Source organism: Pleurodeles waltl, chromosome 3_1 (assembly GCF_031143425.1).
Source record: "Pleurodeles waltl isolate 20211129_DDA chromosome 3_1, aPleWal1.hap1.20221129, whole genome shotgun sequence".
In the NCBI taxonomy this organism is placed as follows: Eukaryota; Metazoa; Chordata; class Amphibia; order Caudata; family Salamandridae; genus Pleurodeles; species Pleurodeles waltl.
Window position 1 is genome coordinate 82,785,312 of NC_090440.1, and position 18,801 is coordinate 82,804,112.

At 46.6% G+C, this 18,801-nt stretch overlaps 1 protein-coding gene across 1 annotated transcript in view; it reads left to right on the forward strand.

Moving 5' to 3' along the window:
• The window catches only part of SHANK2 (SH3 and multiple ankyrin repeat domains 2), a 2,270,638-nt gene that overhangs the window by 522,947 nt on the left and 1,728,890 nt on the right, over positions 1 to 18,801 (forward strand). The window contains exon 3 of the mRNA XM_069221873.1: positions 14,740 to 14,923. The gene's annotated coding sequence lies outside the window, so the exon portion shown is untranslated. The remainder of the gene's footprint in view (positions 1 to 14,739; positions 14,924 to 18,801) is intronic.

Here is an 18,801-nt window from a genome sequence, read left to right on the forward strand (position 1 = left end):
CATAAGCTAACCAAGCCAAATTTGCGTCCTTTTTTTCCAACATCCTAGCGATTCTAAAGGTACCCAGACTTTGTGGGTTCCCCTCAAGGAGGCCAAGAAATTGGCCAAAATACAGTGAAAATTTCGTTTTTTTCAAAAAAATTGGAAAAAGGGGCTGCAGAAGAAGGCTTGTGGTTTTTCCCCTGAAAATGGCATCAACAAAGGGTTTGCGGTGCTAAACTCAGCAGCTTCCCAGCTTTCAGGAACAGGCAGACTTGAATCCGAAAACCCAATTTGTCAACACAATTTTGGCATTTTACTGGGGCATACCCCATTTGTGCAATTTTTTGTGCTTTCAGCCTCCTTCCAGTCAGTGACCGGAATGGTCATGAAACCAATGCTGGATCCCAGGAACCTAAACATTTCTGAAAAGTAGACAAAATTCTGAATTCAGCAAGGGGTCATTTGTGTAGATCCTACAAGGGTTTCCTACAGAAAATAACAGCTGAAAAAGAAAAATATTGAAATTGAGGTGAAAAAAACATCAATTTTTCTCTACTTTTTACTCTGTAACTTTTCCCTGCAATGTCAGATTATCGAAAGCAATATACCGTTACGTCTGCTGGACTCCTCTGGTTGCGGGGATATATAGGGTTTGTAGGTTCATCAAGAACCCGAGGAACCCAGAGCCAATAAATGAGCTGCACCCTGCAGTGCGTTTTCATTCTATACCGGGTATACAGTAATTCATTTGCTGAAATATAAGGAGTAAAAAATAGCTATCAAGAAAACCTTTGCATTTCCAAAAAGGGCACAAGATAAGGTGTTGAGGAGCAGTGGTTATTTGCACATCTCTGAATTCCGGGGTGACCATAGTAGCACGTGAATTACATGGAATTTCTCAAATAGATGTCTTTTTTACACACACCCCTATATTTGGAAGGAATAAATGTAGAGAAAGACAAGGGGCAATAACACTTGTTTTGCTATTCTATGTTCCCCCAAGTCTCCCGATAAAAATGATACCTCCCTTGTTTGGGTAGGCCTAGCGCCCGCGACAGGATATGCCCCAAAACACAACGTGGACACATCACAGAAAACAGAGCTGTTTTTAGCAAAGTGACTACCTGTAGATTTTGGCCTCTAGCTCAGCCGGCACCTAGGGAAACCTACCAAACCTGTGCATTTCTGAAAACTAGAGACCTAGGGGAATCCAAGGAGGGGTGACTTGTGTGGCTCGGACCAGGTTCTGTTACCCAGAATCCTTTGCAAACCTCAAAATTTGGCTAAAAAAACACATGTTCCTCACATTTCTGTGGCAGAAAGTTCTGGAATCTGAGAGGAGCGACAAATTTCCTTCCACCCAGCATTCCCCCACGTCTCCCGATAAAAATGATACCTCACTTGTGTGGGTAGGCCTAGCGCCCGCGACAGGATATGCCCCAAAACACAACCTGGACACATCACAGAAAACAGAGCTGTTTTTAGCATAGTGACTACCTGTAGATTTTGGCCTCTAGCTCAGCCGCCACCTAGGGAAACCTACCAAACCTGTGCATTTCTGAAAACTAGAGACCTAGGGGAATCCAAGGAGGGGTGACTTGTGTGGCTCGGACCAGGTTCGGTTACCCAGAATCCTTTGCAAACCTCAAAATTTGGCTAAAAAAACACATGTTCCTCACATTTCTGTGGCAGAAAGTTCTGGAATCTGAGAGGAGCCACAAATTTCCTTCCACCTAGCGTTCCCCCACGTATCCCGATAAAAATGATACCTCACTTGTGTGGGTAGGCCTAGCGCCCGCGACAGGATATGCCCCAAAACACAACGTGGACAAATCACAGAAAACAGAGCTGTTTTTAGCAAAGTGACTACCTGTAGATTTTGGCCTCTAGCTCAGCCGCCACCTAGGGAAACCTACCAAACCTGTGCATTTCTGAAAACTAGAGACCTAGGGGGATCCAAGGTGGGGTGACTTGCGGGGCTCGGACCAGGTTCTGTTACCCAGAATCCTTTGCAAACCTCAAAATTTGGCTAAAAAAACACATGTTCCTCACATTTCTGTGGCAGAAAGTTCTGGAATCTGAGAGGAGCCACAAATTTCCTTCCACCCAGCGTTCCCCCACGTCTCCCGATAAAAATGATACCTCACTTGTGTGGGTAGGCCTAGCGCCCGCGACAGGATATGCCCCAAAACACAACGTGGACATATCACAGAAAACAGAGCTGTTTTTAGCAAAGTGACTACCTGTAGATTTTGGCCTCTAGCTCAGCCGCCACCTAGGGAAACCTACCAAACCTATGCATTTCTGAAAACTAGAGACCTAGGGGAATCCAAGGAGGGGTGACTTGTGTGGCTCGGACGAGGTTCTGTTACCCAGAATCCTTTGCAAACCTCAAAATGTGGCTAAAAAAACACATGTTCCTCACATTCCTGTGGCAGAAAGTTCTGGAATCTGAGAGGAGCTACAAATTTCCTTCCACCCAGTGTTCCCCCAAGTCTCCCGATAAAAATGATACCTCACTTGCGTGGGTAGGCCTAGCGCCGGCGACAGGAAACACCCCAAAGCGCAACGTGGACACATCCTAAATTTTGGAAAAAAACAGAGGTGTTTTTTGCGAAGTGCCTACCTGTAGATTTTGGCCTCTAGCTCAGCCGGCACCTAGGGAAACCTACCAAACCTGTGCATTTCTGAAAACTAGAGACCTAGGGGAATCCAAGGAGGGGTGACTTGCGGGGCTCGGACCAGGTTCTGTTACCCAGAATCCTTTGCAAACCTCAAAATTTGGCTAAAAAAACACATGTTCCTCACATTTCTGTGGCAGAAAGTTCTGGAATCTGAGAGGAGCTACAAATTTCCTTCCATCCAGCGTTCCCCCACGTCTCCCGATAAAAATGATACCTCACTTGTGTGGGTAGGCCTAGCGCCCGCGACAGGATATGCCCCAAAACACAACGTGGACATATCACAGAAAACAGAGCTGTTTTTAGCAAAGTGACTACCTGTAGATTTTGGCCTCTAGCTCAGCCGCCACCTAGGGAAACCTACCAAGCCTGTGCATTTCTGAAAACTAGAGACCTAGGGGGATCCAAGGAGGGGTGACTTGCGGGGCTCGGACCAGGTTCTGTTACCCAGAATCCTTTGCAAACCTCAAAATGTGGCTAAAAAAACACATGTTCCTCACATTTCTGTGGCAGAAAGTTCTGGAATCTGAGAGGAGCTACAAATTTCCTTCCACCCAGCGTTCCCCCACGTCTCCCGATAAAAATGATACCTCACTTGTGTGGGTAGGCCTAGCGCCCGCGACAGGATATGCCCCAAAACACAACGTGGACATATCACAGAAAACAGAGCTGTTTTTAGCAAAGTGACTACCTGTAGATTTTGGCCTCTAGCTCAGCCGCCACCTAGTGAAACCTACCAAACCTGTGCATTTCTGAAAACTAGAGACCTAGGGGGATCCAAGGAGGGGTGACTTGCGGGGCTCGGACCAGGTTCTGTTACCCAGAATCCTTTGCAAACCTCAAAATTTGGCTAAAAAAACACATGTTCCTCACATTTCTGTGGCAGAAAGTTCTGGAATCTGAGAGGAGCCACAAATTTCCTTCCACCCAGCGTTCCCCCACGTCTCCCGATAAAAATTATACCTCACTTGTGTGGGTAGGCCTAGCGCCCGCGACAGGATATGCCCCAAAACACAACGTGGACATATCACAGAAAACAGAGCTGTTTTTAGCAAAGTGACTACCTGTAGATTTTGGCCTCTAGCTCAGCCGCCACCTAGGGAAACCTACCAAACCTGTGCATTTCTGAAAACTAGAGACCTAGGGGGATCCAAGGAGGGGTGACTTGCGGGGCTCGGACCAGGTTCTGTTACCCAGAATCCTTTGCAAACCTCAAAATTTGGCTAAAAAAACACATGTCCCTCACATTTCTGTGGCAGAAAGTTCTGGAATCTGAGAGGAGCTACAAATTTCCTTCCACCCAGCATTCCCCCAAGTCTCCCGATAAAAATGATACCTCACTTGCGTGGGTAGGCCTAGCGCCGGCGACAGGAAACACCCCAAAGCGCAACGTGGACACATCCTAAATTTTGGAAAAAAACAGAGGTGTTTTTTGCGAAGTGCCTACCTGTAGATTTTGGCCTCTAGCTCAGCCGCCACCTAGGGAAACCTACCAAACCTGTGCATTTCTGAAAACTAGAGACCTAGGGGAATCCAAGGAGGGGTGACTTGCGGGGCTCGGACCAGGTTCTGTTACCCAGAATCCTTTGCAAACCTCAAAATTTGGCTAAAATAACACATGTTCCTCACATTTCTGTGGCAGAAAGTTCTGGAATCTGAGAGGATCTACAAATTTCCTTCCACCCAGCGTTCCCCCACGTCTCCCGATAAAAATGATACCTCACTTGTGTGGGTAGGCCTAGCGCCCGCGACAGGATATGCCCCAAAACACAACGTGGACATATCACAGAAAACAGAGCTGTTTTTAGCAAAGTGACTACCTGTAGATTTTGGCCTCTAGCTCAGCCGCCACCTAGGGAAACATACCAAACCTGTGCATTTCTGAAAACTAGAGACCTAGGGGGATCCAAGGAGGGGTGACTTGCGGGGCTCGGACCAGGTTCTGTTACCCAGAATCCTTTGCAAACCTCAAAATTTGGCTAAAAAAACACATGTTCCTCACATTTCTGTGGCAGAAAGTTCTGGAATCTGAGAGGAGCCACAAATTTCCTTCCACCCAGCGTTCCCCCACGTCTCCCGATAAAAATGATACCTCACTTGTGTGGGTAGGCCTAGCGCCCGCGACAGGATATGCCCCAAAACACAACGTGGACATATCACAGAAAACAGAGCTGTTTTTAGCAAAGTGACTACCTGTAGATTTTGGCCTCTAGCTCAGCCGCCACCTAGGGAAACCTACCAAACCTGTGCATTTCTGAAAACTAGAGACCTAGGGGGATCCAAGGAGGGGTGACTTGCGGGGCTCGGACCAGGTTCTGTTACCCAGAATCCTTTGCAAACCTCAAAATTTGGCTAAAAAAACACATGTTCCTCACATTTCTGTGGCAGAAAGTTCTGGAATCTGAGAGGAGCCACAAATTTCCTTCCACCCAGCGTTCCCCCACGTCTCCCGATAAAAATGATACCTCACTTGTGTGGGTAGGCCTAGCGCCCGCGACAGGATATGCCCCAAAACACAACGTGGACATATCACAGAAAACAGAGCTGTTTTTAGCAAAGTGACTACCTGTAGATTTGGGCCTCTAGCTCAGCCGCCACCTAGGGAAACCTACCAAACCTGTGCATTTCTGAAAACTAGAGACCTAGGGGGATCCAAGGAGGGGTGACTTGCGGGGCTCGGACCAGGTTCTGTTACCCAGAATCCTTTGCAAACCTCAAAATTTGGCTAAAAAAAACACATGTTCCTCACATTTCTGTGGCAGAAAGTTCTGGAATCTGAGAGGAGCCACAAATTTCCTTCCACCCAGCGTTCCCCCACGTCTCCCGATAAAAATGATACCTCACTTGTGTGGGTAGGCCTAGCGCCCGCGACAGGATATGCCCCAAAACACAACGTGGACATATCACAGAAAACAGAGCTGTTTTTAGCAAAGTGACTACCTGTAGATTTGGGCCTCTAGCTCAGCCGCCACCTAGGGAAACCTACCAAACCTGTGCATTTCTGAAAACTAGAGACCTAGGGGGATCCAAGGAGGGGTGACTTGCGGGGCTCGGACCAGGTTCTGTTACCCAGAATCCTTTGCAAACCTCAAAATTTGGCTAAAAAAACACATGTCCCTCACATTTCTGTGGCAGAAAGTTCTGGAATCTGAGAGGAGCTACAAATTTCCTTCCACCCAGCGTTCCCCCAAGTCTCCCGATAAAAATGATACCTCACTTGCGTGGGTAGGCCTAGCGCCGGCGACAGGAAACACCCCAAAGCGCAACGTGGACACATCCTAAATTTTGGAAAAAAACAGAGGTGTTTTTTGCGAAGTGCCTACCTGTAGATTTTGGCCTCTAGCTCAGCCGCCACCTAGGGAAACCTACCAAACCTGTGCATTTCTGAAAACTAGAGACCTAGGGGAATCCAAGGAGGGGTGACTTGCGGGGCTCGGACCAGGTTCTGTTACCCAGAATCCTTTGCAAACCTCAAAATTTGGCTAAAATAACACATGTTCCTCACATTTCTGTGGCAGAAAGTTCTGGAATCTGAGAGGAGCTACAAATTTCCTTCCACCCAGCGTTCCCCCACGTCTCCCGATAAAAATGATACCTCACTTGTGTGGGTAGGCCTAGCGCCCGCGACAGGATATGCCCCAAAACACAACGTGGACATATCACAGAAAACAGAGCTGTTTTTAGCAAAGTGACTACCTGTAGATTTTGGCCTCTAGCTCAGCCGCCACCTAGGGAAACCTACCAAACCTGTGCATTTCTGAAAACTAGAGACCTAGGGGGATCCAAGGAGGGGTGACTTGCGGGGCTCGGACCAGGTTCTGTTACCCAGAATCCTTTGCAAACCTCAAAATTTGGCTAAAAAAACACATGTTCCTCACATTTCTGTGGCAGAAAGTTCTGGAATCTGATAGGAGCCACAAATTTCCTTCCACCCAGCGTTCCCCCAAGTCTCCCGATAAAAATGATACCTCACTTGTGTGGGTGGCCCAGGTGCCTGCAACATAATAAGGCCCAAAACCTGAAGGGATAGAAGGGATAGCACAGCAAGTTTATAAGGGCATATTCTTTTATACATCTTTAGACGGACTCTGCTTTGGGGACCCACATAAGTGAGGTGTCATTTTACTTGGGAGACTGAGGGGAAAACTGGGGAGTAGGAATTTTGTGCTGGAGCGGTGATCCTACTAAGAAAAATCAGGAAAATATTCTTTTTTATGCAAATTGTGAGGTTTACAGAGGAGTCTGGGTAAGAAAATGTTGGGGGAGCCACACAAGCCACACCTCCCTAGACTCCTTGGGGTGCCTAGTTTTAAAAAGTTTCTGGGTTTTGTAGGTTTCCCTACATGACGGCCGCACCCAGGACCAAAAACATAGGTGGGCCCTCCCCCCCAAACACAGGTATTTTTGGAATATATCACTTTGATGTGTGCACATACGTCCGTGATGTGCCAAACACTAAAATTGTGAAAAGAAACACACTTAGGTTATGTGAAGAAGACCCCTCACCCACCAACCAAGTTGGTGGCATGCTTCATCATCGGGGACCCACCTGAGGCACCTAGCGTGTCTCAAGTGTGCTGCGACTCCTGATTACAGCGGAGCAGGTTTTGTCATTTGTACCACACATACTGGTTGGATTTGGCACGAGGGTGAGTGATGGTTCAGTAGATCAAATTTTATTAACAAGAGATTTCACAAAAGTGAAATGCACTGGTAATAACTGAAAGGCCAAAAAACTGAACCAATGACTCACAGCTCGTGAGCTGTAAAGCCACGACAAGGCACCAACCGCTTTACAGTCCATTCACACACCTTTCATACATGACATGCACTAGACCATTCACGCCGCCAGCCACGGGCCCAGCACATTACAAGACTCGCATCCACAGACAGCGCCAGTCAAGGGCCCATCACTTTCATACGCCCACATGCCTGATACAGCAATCACACCAGCTGATGAGTGTGTGGACTGGCGTTTGGCCGGCACTGCCAGCCAAGCGCCACCCCACCCACACCACCAGCCAAGCGCCACCCCACACACACCGCCAGCCCAGCGCCACCCCACACACACCGCCAGCCCAGCGCCACCCCACACACACCGCCAGCCAAGCGCCACCCCACACACACCGCCAGCCAAGCGCCACCCCACACACACCGCCAGCCAAGCGCCACCACACCCACGCCGCCAGCCAAGCGCCACTCTACACATGCCATCCCCTTTTTTTTGTTTTTAAACAACAAAGAAACCACTAATCATAAATTAGTACAAAACTACAAACACAAAAGCTCTAACTGAATACATGACTAATGCCAACCGTGAAACCGAACATATAAAAATATAAAACACCAGTTTACGCTCACGGAATTTCCCAATAATTCTTCTGTGTGTGGTAGCTCCTGAAACAGCCACCCACACACAGCCCAGGCTTTGAAGGACAATCAGGGCAGTACATCCTAGTCTCCTTCCTGATACCTCTTCGAGCACAGACTCTACATCTCTTAGCAGGAAAGTTTTTTTTGGCCGTGGGAGGAATGTGCTCAGCAAAGTGACGATCTTTCAATCTAGCCACATCCTCCACCACTGCTTCTCTAGGAACTCTTGCCTGTTCCAGCACAACAAGGCTAGCTATGATAGACTCCTGAAATTTCACAAATGTCATCCTTGACTCTGGAGAACTATCCTTAAACACAACAAAAGCATTAAAAGTTGCCAAGTGGAACAAGTGAAGCGCTAATTTCTTATACCACACATAAGACTTACGAGCAGCAGTGTAAGGTTCTAACCTCTGATCTACTCTATCAACACCACCCATGTGCTTATTATAGTCTAAGATGCACACAGGTTTGCGCACTTCGGCAACCTGACCCCAAACAGCCACAGGTGAAGTACTCTCATCATGGATGGTGCTTAGCATGTATACATCCCTCTTGTCTACAAATTTCAGAGCTAGCAGCTCATCATTCCGCAAGGCACTGCACTGTCCCTTCTCAAGTTTTTTACAGACAAGCTCTTTTGGATAGCCTTTCCGATTAGAGCGGATTGTGCCACAAGCAACAGTGTCCACTCTGAACAACTCCTTGAACAACCGAACTCCAGTGTAGAAGTTATCTACATATAAATGGTGACCTTTGTTAAACAGTCGTCTACCAAGTTCCCACACAATTTTCTCACTAACTCCAAAAGTGGGAGGACAACCAGGGGGGTCAATATTGGAATCCCTACCAGTGTAGACCCGGAAATTATAAACATATCCTGTACTACTTTCTGACAGCATATACAATTTAATTCCATACCGTGCCCTCTTGCTAGGAATGTACTGCCTAAAAACCAAACGACCCTTGAACAGGACCAAAGACTCATCTACAGATATTTCTTTCCCTGGAACATAGATCTCTGAAAACCGATCTACCAAATGATCAAGGACAGGTCTAATCTTAAAAAGACGGTCAGAATCAGGATGATCTCGTGGCAAGGCTAAAGCATTATCTACAAAATGCAACATCCGAAGAAGAAGCTCATACCGGTTACGACTCATGATGGCAGGAAATATAGCAGTTGCCATCAAGGGACTAGTAGACCAATATGAAGACAGCGACGGCTTCCTTATCAGCCCCATCAAAAAAGTTAAACCCAAGAACTTTTTCAACTCTTCCAGATTTGTGGGAATCCACCGGCTAGCTCTAGAGTGTGGCCTAAGTCTGGCAGCGTTGTCCCTCAAAAACTGCTCTGCATACAAATTAGTCTGCTCAACAATCTCTTCCAAAAATATATCGTCCATAAACAACTCAAAAAAGTTGACGGGCAAAAAGTTTTCCGTATTAACTCGACACCCTGGAAAACCAGTAAACGCAGGCAACTGTGGCTGCTCCATGTTTGGTGCAACCCATGCGTCAGGTCTTCCAATGGGAAGCCTTTCAGCCGCTGGCTCCTGCACCATTGGCACATCACTGTCCTCCTCTAAAACAGGCCCTTCATCAGCATTGAGAGTGGCTTCATCATCAGATGATTCATCTCTGACAGAAAATTCACTTCCAGAATCCTGCACTTCCTCCTCTGCCTCAGATGCAGAGTCAGTCTCATATTCATGGTCAGAAGATGACTCAAAAAGCACACTAACAACCTGCTGAGCGGTCATCCTACGGCTGGCCATGATCCTTCCTACTAAAATTAACTGGACAAATACACCACCAACAACCAGCACTGTGTAAGATAAGTAACAAAGTATAGGTTTATCACTAAGAATTATAAACTCAAAAACTATACTGCTCACTTGCCTGAAAAAGCTTGACTCACCAGCAACTACTCTGCACAGCCACAGCAATCACCAACGATATCCCACTAAAAAGAGAAAAAAAAAAGCAAATTAGACATAAGACAACACAATAATCATTGTGCATAACTCTAAGGACAATTTCACACACAATCCTGCATTCAGTACACCACCTACAAACATGTCATTCATGCATTGCAACAATACTCACTTGGAGTAAATTTATTTACTTACCTAAAACATGCAACTACGCAAACCGCAGGACAACTACTGCCAAAACTGCAACAAGCCACAGCAAAGTCAGCAAAAGCTTTGAACTAAAACAAAAAGGAGAAAAACTGTTATTATCATAAAAGTAAATACTTCGCCAGTTGACAAACACTCCGCCACTAACCATTTTTTCATTTTCCCGTGTCTAGTCTTCTCTGCTTGGGGGAAGATGGGCCTAAAAAAAAAATAGGCCAATCTACCCCCAAGGGGAGGGGGCAGAAATCACCCAGATTACATTGCACCCTTTGGGGGGGGGCGACCCTTGCCCAAGGTGCCACACCCCCACACAAAGCACACACACACATACATAGTATCCCTGGCGCTATGGGGATTCTGCCCCCCTTGGGGACAGAAAGGCCTAAAAAATAGGCATATCTGCCCCCTAGGGGGGCAGAACTGCCCAAAAATACATGTGGGCCCCTGGGGGCGACCCTTGCCCAAGGGGCCACCCCCCAACACAAAAAATAAAAATCAACAATAAAATCCCTGGTGTCTAGTGGCTTTCTGCCCCCCTTGGGGGCAGATCGGCCTAAAAATAGGGCCAATCTGCCCCCAAGGGGGGCAGAAACGACAATAAATACATTGCGCCCCTGGGGGGAGCGACCCTTGCCCAAGGGGCCACCCCCCAACACAAAGCACACATACATACATACTATTTCTGGCGCTATTGGGATTCTGCCCCCCTTGGGGACAGAAAGGCCTAAAAAATAGGCATATCTGCCCCCTAGGGGGGCAGAACTGCCCAAAAATACATGTGGGCCCCTGGGGGCGACCCTTGCCCAAGGGGCCACCCCCCAACACAAAAAATAAAAATCAACAATAAAATCCCTGGTGTCTAGTGGCTTTCTGCCCCCCTTGGGGGCAGATCGGCCTAAAAATAGGGCCAATCTGCCCCCAAGGGGGGCAGAAACGACAATAAATACATTGCGCCCCTGGGGGGAGCGACCCTTGCCCAAGGGGCCACCCCCCAACACAAAGCACACATACATACATACTATTTCTGGCGCTATTGGGATTCTGCCCCCCTTGGGGGCAGAAAGGCCTAAAAAAAATAGGCCTCTCTGCCCCCAAGGGGGGCAGAACTGCCCAAAAATACATGAGGGCCCCTGGGGGCGACCCTTGCCCAAGGGGCCGCCCCCCAACACAAAAAATACACATCAACAATAAAATCCCTGGTGTCTAGTGGCTTTCTGCCCCCCTTGGGGGCAGATCGGCCTAAAAATAGGGCCAATCTGCCCCCAAGGGGGGCAGAAACGACAATAAATACATTGCGCCCCTGGGGGGAGCGACCCTTGCCCAAGGGGCCACCCCCCAACACAAAGCACACATACATACATACTATTTCTGGCGCTATTGGGATTCTGCCCCCCTTGGGGGCAGAAAGGCCTAAAAAAAATAGGCCTCTCTGCCCCCAAGGGGGGCAGAACTGCCCAAAAATACATGAGGGCCCCTGGGGGCGACCCTTGCCCAAGGGGCCGCCCCCCAACACAAAAAATACACATCAACAATAAAATCCCTGGTGTCTAGTGGCTTTCTGCCCCCCTTGGGGGCAGATCGGCCTAAAAATAGGGCCAATCTGCCCCCAGGGGGGGCAGAAACGACGTAAAATACATTTGCCCCCAAAGGGGAGCGACCCTTGCCCAAGGGGCCGCCCCCCAACACAAAAAATACAAATCAACAATAAAATCCCTGGTGTCTAGTGGCTTTCTGCCCCCCTTGGGGGCAGATCGGCCTAAAAATAGGGCCAATCTGCCCCCAGGGGGGGCAGAAACGACGTAAAATACATGTGCCCCCAAAGGGGAGCGACCCTTGCCCAAGGGGCCGCCCCCCAACACAAAAAATACACAGCAACAATAAAATCCCTGGTGTCTAGTGGCTTTCTGCCCCCCTTGGGGGCAGATCGGCCTAAAAATAGGGCCAATCTGCCCCCAGGGGGGGCAGAAACGACGTGAAAAGCATGTGCCCCCAAAGGGGAGCGACCCTTGCCCAAGGGGTCGCTCCCCTACACTAATATTCACTCACACACACACACATACAGAAATCCCTGGTGTCTAGTGGGCATTCCTGCTGCCCGATCGCATCGCGATCGGGCAGCAGGAATTCTCAAAGAGACATCGAGGGAAAGGAAAACCCTTTCCTTTCCCTCGATGCCTCTCTGAGAGAACCCCCACCCCGCACGAAGGTGAAATACTCACCTTCTCCCTTGACGCGCTGGAAGCAAATGGCTTCCAGCGCGTCATTCCCCGTTTCCATGAAATCAGCGCGCGATCGCGCGCTGACGTCATGGGGGGGGGCGGGGGGGGGGATGGGCGTGAAAGGGGAAGGGATTCCCCTTTCAGCCCTGGCCTGGGGGTGTTGGGGGGCGGCCCTCGGGGGAAGCGCTAGCGCTTCCCCCGACTGCCAGTCCCTGGACGTAATGGTTACGTCCATGGCGCCACACGGGCGCTGCCATGGACGTAACCATTACGTCCGTGGCGGGGAAGGGGTTAATACAATAATACAATATATATCCATCTGCTGGCAGGCGGGGACCAAAAATCGACTATGTCTGTCGGCCCCTAAAAATGTTTGTGTAACCTTTGTGAACAGAAGGTGGGTGTTGGGGGACAACAGATTTGCATATCTCCTCCCTATTATTGTCAAAGGAAGTGAATACAGGCTAGACTAGGTGTCAACAACGTCCCACTTACCCATCACACAGAGAGCGTCTTTTTAAGGACTTTAATCTTGTTGTACATTGATGGTGAAAATGATTTGCCTGGACATCTGTGTCTTCAATTCTAATGACCCCTGCCCCCAGCCCACATTAACACCAATACATCCATCCATCCCCTTTTCCCTTTTAAAATTCCCTTCCACCATTTTAGCAGAACTGGCACCCAAGTCAGTCAGCTGCCTCTGGTTCTGGTGTGGGGTTTGGTCTCTGCATAGTACTACAATCACCTTAGACTGGTTTGGATTTTTATATCTGTTTTTGAAATGTAGGGAGTTCTGTTGGGAGTCTGTCTGCACTACAACTGCAGCATGTTCAGTACTCTTACACCCAAGCCTCCAACAGGTGTTAGGCGCCCATCGTAGCTCCCAGAAGTGGAGTCTAGCTCCAAACGTATGGTGGCATGATACAAGAGTGTGCAGGATACCCTCACGTTCTTTCAACCGAGCAGGTTATCCTACACAGGTTCTCCTCAAACCCTCCCCCAAAAGTGACCATCATCCCCAGACATAATCACTGTCGGTCATCATCCCACCCGTCCCCCAGGCCATCCTCGTGTATATCACCTGCTCAACTGTTCCCTGCTCTGCAAGCTCACACTGGCCGCTGCACAGCATCCTTTGTAATGTCAACGATGCTAGAGCATACCTGTGACGGGTTTCCACCCCATCTCCTGCCCATACTCCCTCCTAGCCTTCTCGAAAAGCCCTGTAAGACTGTTCCAAAGAGGTCTACCCTAGCATCATACCACTGGCAGTCTCCCTCCATGTCTTGCCATACACTTTCCCAAAACACATCAGTATCACTGCTCTCATCTTTATTTGTGCACCACTTCCCAGTGGTCCTCACCCTGCTCAGACTTTATATGTTTCTGGAAAATGTGATGCACTCTTGGTAAACCTTCCTTAAACCTTCACACTTGTATAGCACACTACTCACCCTTTAGGGTCTCTAGGCGCTGTACGCATACCGCTGTGGAACCCCCTCCTGGCTTTTCCCTGTGAGGCACCCACTCCTGGGAAACCTTCAGGGTGAATCCTGGCATCCAAGCACTGTCAGGGCCATTGTGGAGATTAAGCAAGCTATTGCCTAGAGTTACAGAGTGGGACCCATTAATTAGATTAGACACCGAGGCGAGAATGATCTGGTCCAAGGGAATTGAGCCCAAGACCCGCTGAGGCAGGAATTGAACCCTGGTCCCGGGCCGACCTCTGTATCAGGGTCTGCTGCTCCAACCATTGTGCCACACTTCTCTGTGGTAAACACAGTATGTCTGCTTGGGCAGCAATGGTGCTGAAAGTTCTGACTTCCAGCCATGCCCTGGGGTTCACTACGAGGGTGCTTTGCTAACTCCAGCAAGATGTAGTTACTAGCTAGTACAAGCTGGACTTGGTGGGACATCTCAGAAATGAGGAATTAAAGGGACAGTTGGCAAGTTTGGCTCTTATTACCCAGTAATTCATGCCTCTTCCACAGTATTTCACCTGGAGTCTCCACCTGCTTTCTGTGGGTGGAGTTTCTGGGTACAACACCACATATCAGCTGATTTATAATAGATCTGCGAGTCTTGATAGGACTGGTGGCTGTGTTACTGTCCAAATAAAGATCACCAGGAGCATCGTAACAAGATCCTCTGTGTTATCGATGCTACTCCATCACCACACCAACCTAAGACCGGGCATCCTCCTGTGCTGTATCCCTGCTCTCCTCCTCTCCTGTCTCTACATGACAGCTCTCTGTGGTGCTATGTCTTGCTTTAGGTACTTCTAATTCCACCTTGACAGTGACAGTCGCTTCTTCTTCTCCTTTGCCTATTTCATAGACTCACTTTGAGACTAGAGGACCAACTGCTTCTCCACTACCCAAGACCGGATGGCTTCACACTGCTGAATGCTTAACTCTGTCAACACAGGAATCATCTACTCGGCATCCAATGCACTTCTGAGTGACACACCTCCTCTCCCTCCGCACCATGAACTGAACCAGACTGAGATATATATTCAGTGGTATGTCATTCAGTCATTCATTTAATCTAAATGTTGTTTATTCCAAATGAGATGTGATCCAATTAGTACTGCATTTTGTGAATTTTTATTTGGGTCACTGTTTCAGTGAAACATAATGCAATGAAATAACAATTTAACCACAACAAATCAGCACTGAAATGACTTCACTGCCTCCTGGTCATCTGCACTGTTCATTTGTACCAGGGCAGTGGTTCCCAGCCTTTTGACTTCTGTGGACCCCCCTCTTTATCATTGCTGGAACCCGGGGACCCCCACTGAATCATTATTGGAATCCGGGGACTCCCCACTGAGCCATTACTGAAAGCTGCGGTCCTAATCTGTTAATATTGTTCAATTTTTTTAGCAGTCGGGGACCAACTGAGGAGGCTTCGCGGACTCTTGCGGACCCTCAGGGTTCCCAAGACCGCAGGTTGGGAACCATTGTACTAGGGGAAACCCCCAAAATATCTTCACTCATTAGTCTTCCGCTAGTCACAAACTATGAACCTTAACTCATCGTTGCAGTCTGCTAATGATCCTTTAAATGTCTCAAACACAGATGCTGGCCAGTAAGAGACCAGAGTCCTGGGTTGAGGGTCAGACCAACCCAGATGTGATGCAGAAAAAAGCTGAAAGCAGAACTCTTAAATCTCGATTAAGGGTTCTTCGTTAGAGCAGCTGCGACTGAAGATCATTGGAAGTCTCACCAATCAGCCCCCTCAAAGTTGGCTTTTTCTTAAAGTGCTGCGGTATGGATGGAGACCCAAGTGCTGTGGTTTGAGTGGAGTGATAACGCGTCCAGCCCTTATAAATTACCTGTACTTGGACACGTTGGAGGTCGGTGAATCTTTTAACCGAGTCGGGCTCTCCTCATCCTAAAATAGTCGAGTCACTCAGATCCATGATCAATAACTATTCTAATCGATAATCAATACTCGATTAATAGATCAATATATCACATCAGAAATCAATAACAGTTTGTAATTCGGCGCACCATGACCATTCAGTCATGAATAACCACACCAGTTTATTAAAAGTTAGTGAATTTATTTCCCTATATTAACAAAGCTAACACGATGTATATAAGTCTCAAAACTAAATGATATATGTATATGAACATTACTGGCTGTCCATAACGGTGGAAGAAACGCAATCCACGCAAAATCTGGATAATGATACACTCAGTTATCGCAATGCAAATCACCAATATGACTAACTGTATTTGACTAATTTCATACATTGGTCAGCATAACAAGATTTCAAATTGACATGGTGCATCAAATGAATCCCTCGACTAACCTCTAATTAGCATTGGCATGTGGGACTTCATGCAAAACGAATTTAGTCAACACAAATTTGGAAAACTTCTATCTAGGACCCTATCAAAATAGCAGTTGGTACCTAAAAGGAAAAACACAATGCATAATACATTTATCCTTTCATATTTACCAAATACAATCAGCATTCAAGAAAAGTCTTCGTCCTTCAGGTACCGGTTCGATCAGCATGGGGCAAGTTTCAAAGAGGCAAAGTTAAGGGCAAGCTTCCTTGCAGCGGCAAGGAGATTGGGGCAAAGTTACTGCATGGGCAAGACGGGGCAAATCAAAGTTAAAGTCTCTAGGGTGAGAATTCTTAAAGTCTCTTTCTCTCAGATAGAGAAAAGGGCATCAGGGTGTCGTCCAAAATCGAGTCTGGCATCTGGCTTCAAATTGGCATCAAGGAAAATGGCTGGCTTCTCTTTGTTCAGTGGGTTTAAGTAAGAAACATTCCAAATTCTGTAGGGTCCTCCATTGGAGGGTTCATAGGTTGGCTTCAAATTGTCCAATGAAAATTGTCCTTTACTAGCGCTCATTTATGCATACACTGTCCTTGGAGCCTTGGAACACAAGTTGTAACATGGGTTGCCAATTATTTTACTATCTGTACCTTCATTGTCCGCACCTGCAGACTGACCTTGTATCAAAGGGGATGAAACCGGCCTAGTACGAAACCTTGGAGATAAGTGTATTAGTCAGCTCTACTGGAAAAATACAACTTCAAGCAAGAATATATGTTTCATTAGTTCAAGGAAAAGCCACGCAGTTAGAATTTGAGACCAGGCAACTAGGCCAAAGCCTCTACTAAATTTAAGCTAAGCAAAACAGTTTCAAATAAGAAATCATGGCCTACATTTTCAATTATGACGGATTACTACATTTTCAATTCTTCATGATTAATAAAGCTCGTTTACAATGATGGCGAACTACCCCGAGGGCACAATTTCCCTCGTACATTATTTTCTTTACTAAAAATCACACTACATTATACGTTTTGATTACACAATATGTATGAATATATGTTGGACCCTCTTTTTCTGCATCATCAATCCCTCCTCTGATGACTAATTATGTCATCACATCAAATCTACCCACAAATTGTATTCCATTAAAATTCAGTATAGTAATTTGGCACTTCAGTCAATTCCCTTTTTCTTTTAGTCCCTTTTGATTTTTCTCTATATATTTCCACCATTTTGGCTTGTTCTTTTTCTTCTCTTTTCCTTTTATGCCTTATTTTCCATATTTTGATAGCTTTCCATGTTCCCCAAGAGCCTAATAAACAAATTAATATTATCAATATTCCCTTCACTATTTTTAGTAACAATCCGTTCCAAACGTTGCTGAGCCAATTTCCCACAGAAGCAAATCCTTTTCCAACTTTCTCCCAAACTCCTGGTTCTTTCAATTCCTTTAAATCTACACTTTCTTTAGTTAAATTTGTAAGCATCGTTCTAATTTTCCCACTGCTGTCTGGTATATATGTACAACAGTGACGTGTACCAAGCATTTTGCAAACGCCGCCATCCTTTGCTAAAAGAATGTCTAAGGCAAGCCGATTTTGAAGAGTCATAGCTCTTTCTGCAGCGAGTTCAGCATCCATCAGGATTATAGCTCCTGAAAATTTTGTCAGCATGTTATCCACAATAGTAGACAACTTTCGTATTTTGATTGAATTTAATATGACCCCTACTGAAGGAATCAATGCTCCAAATATATCTCCTACCACACCAGCAGCTGTCTCCCTTTTCTGAACATGATGTGATTCAGACAGCTTTGGAAATTTCGTTAAGTCGTCCAATTGATAAATCTTTGGGAACACTATTCCCAAATAACATCTCCCATACCATCCTTTAGGAAGACGATAATAGGCGTTGAGTCCACAAATATAATATATCCCAGGAATAACTGGGACTTCTCCATTCAGCATGAACGTCCACTTAGGTTGAAACAAAAATGTATGTTTGCATTCACTCGTTCCCACAAAAACTGTGTCATAGTACGATTTATGTCTATGTATACAAAATGTCCCTACATGCAATGTATCTAAAGCTATTTTCCCTTGTGTCTTTATTGCGGCAAAAGCATAATTGTCTACGGATGTCGTTTTGTGTAATTCCCTTTCTAATTCCTCCTTCATTTCTTTCCTCCTATCATCAGTGCGGTCTAAGAAGTTTATCTCTACCTGTGAAAGCAAGCATGTAAGGTTCTCTCTATGTGCGTGTGCTGTGTGAAAAGGTGACAACGGCTCAAAGAATTCCCTCATTAATTTGATATAATAATCTCTAGCTATTTTACTCAGGTACTCAATTATGGGGACATATGCAAATGTAACATCATAATTAGAGTAAAAATAATGAATGTACGTCTGACCATAAAATCTGGACGTTATTATACTACATGTAATTCCGTAAGTAAGAGGCATGCTGTGATACGTTACCCCTTCCACTACTGAGGTAGGTATTTGTGTACACACATAACAATCTTTCGCATCCATGGTCTCAACATACTCACTCAGCAAGCGATAGAAAACGTTAGATGAAAGTTCTTTCTTATCATGCA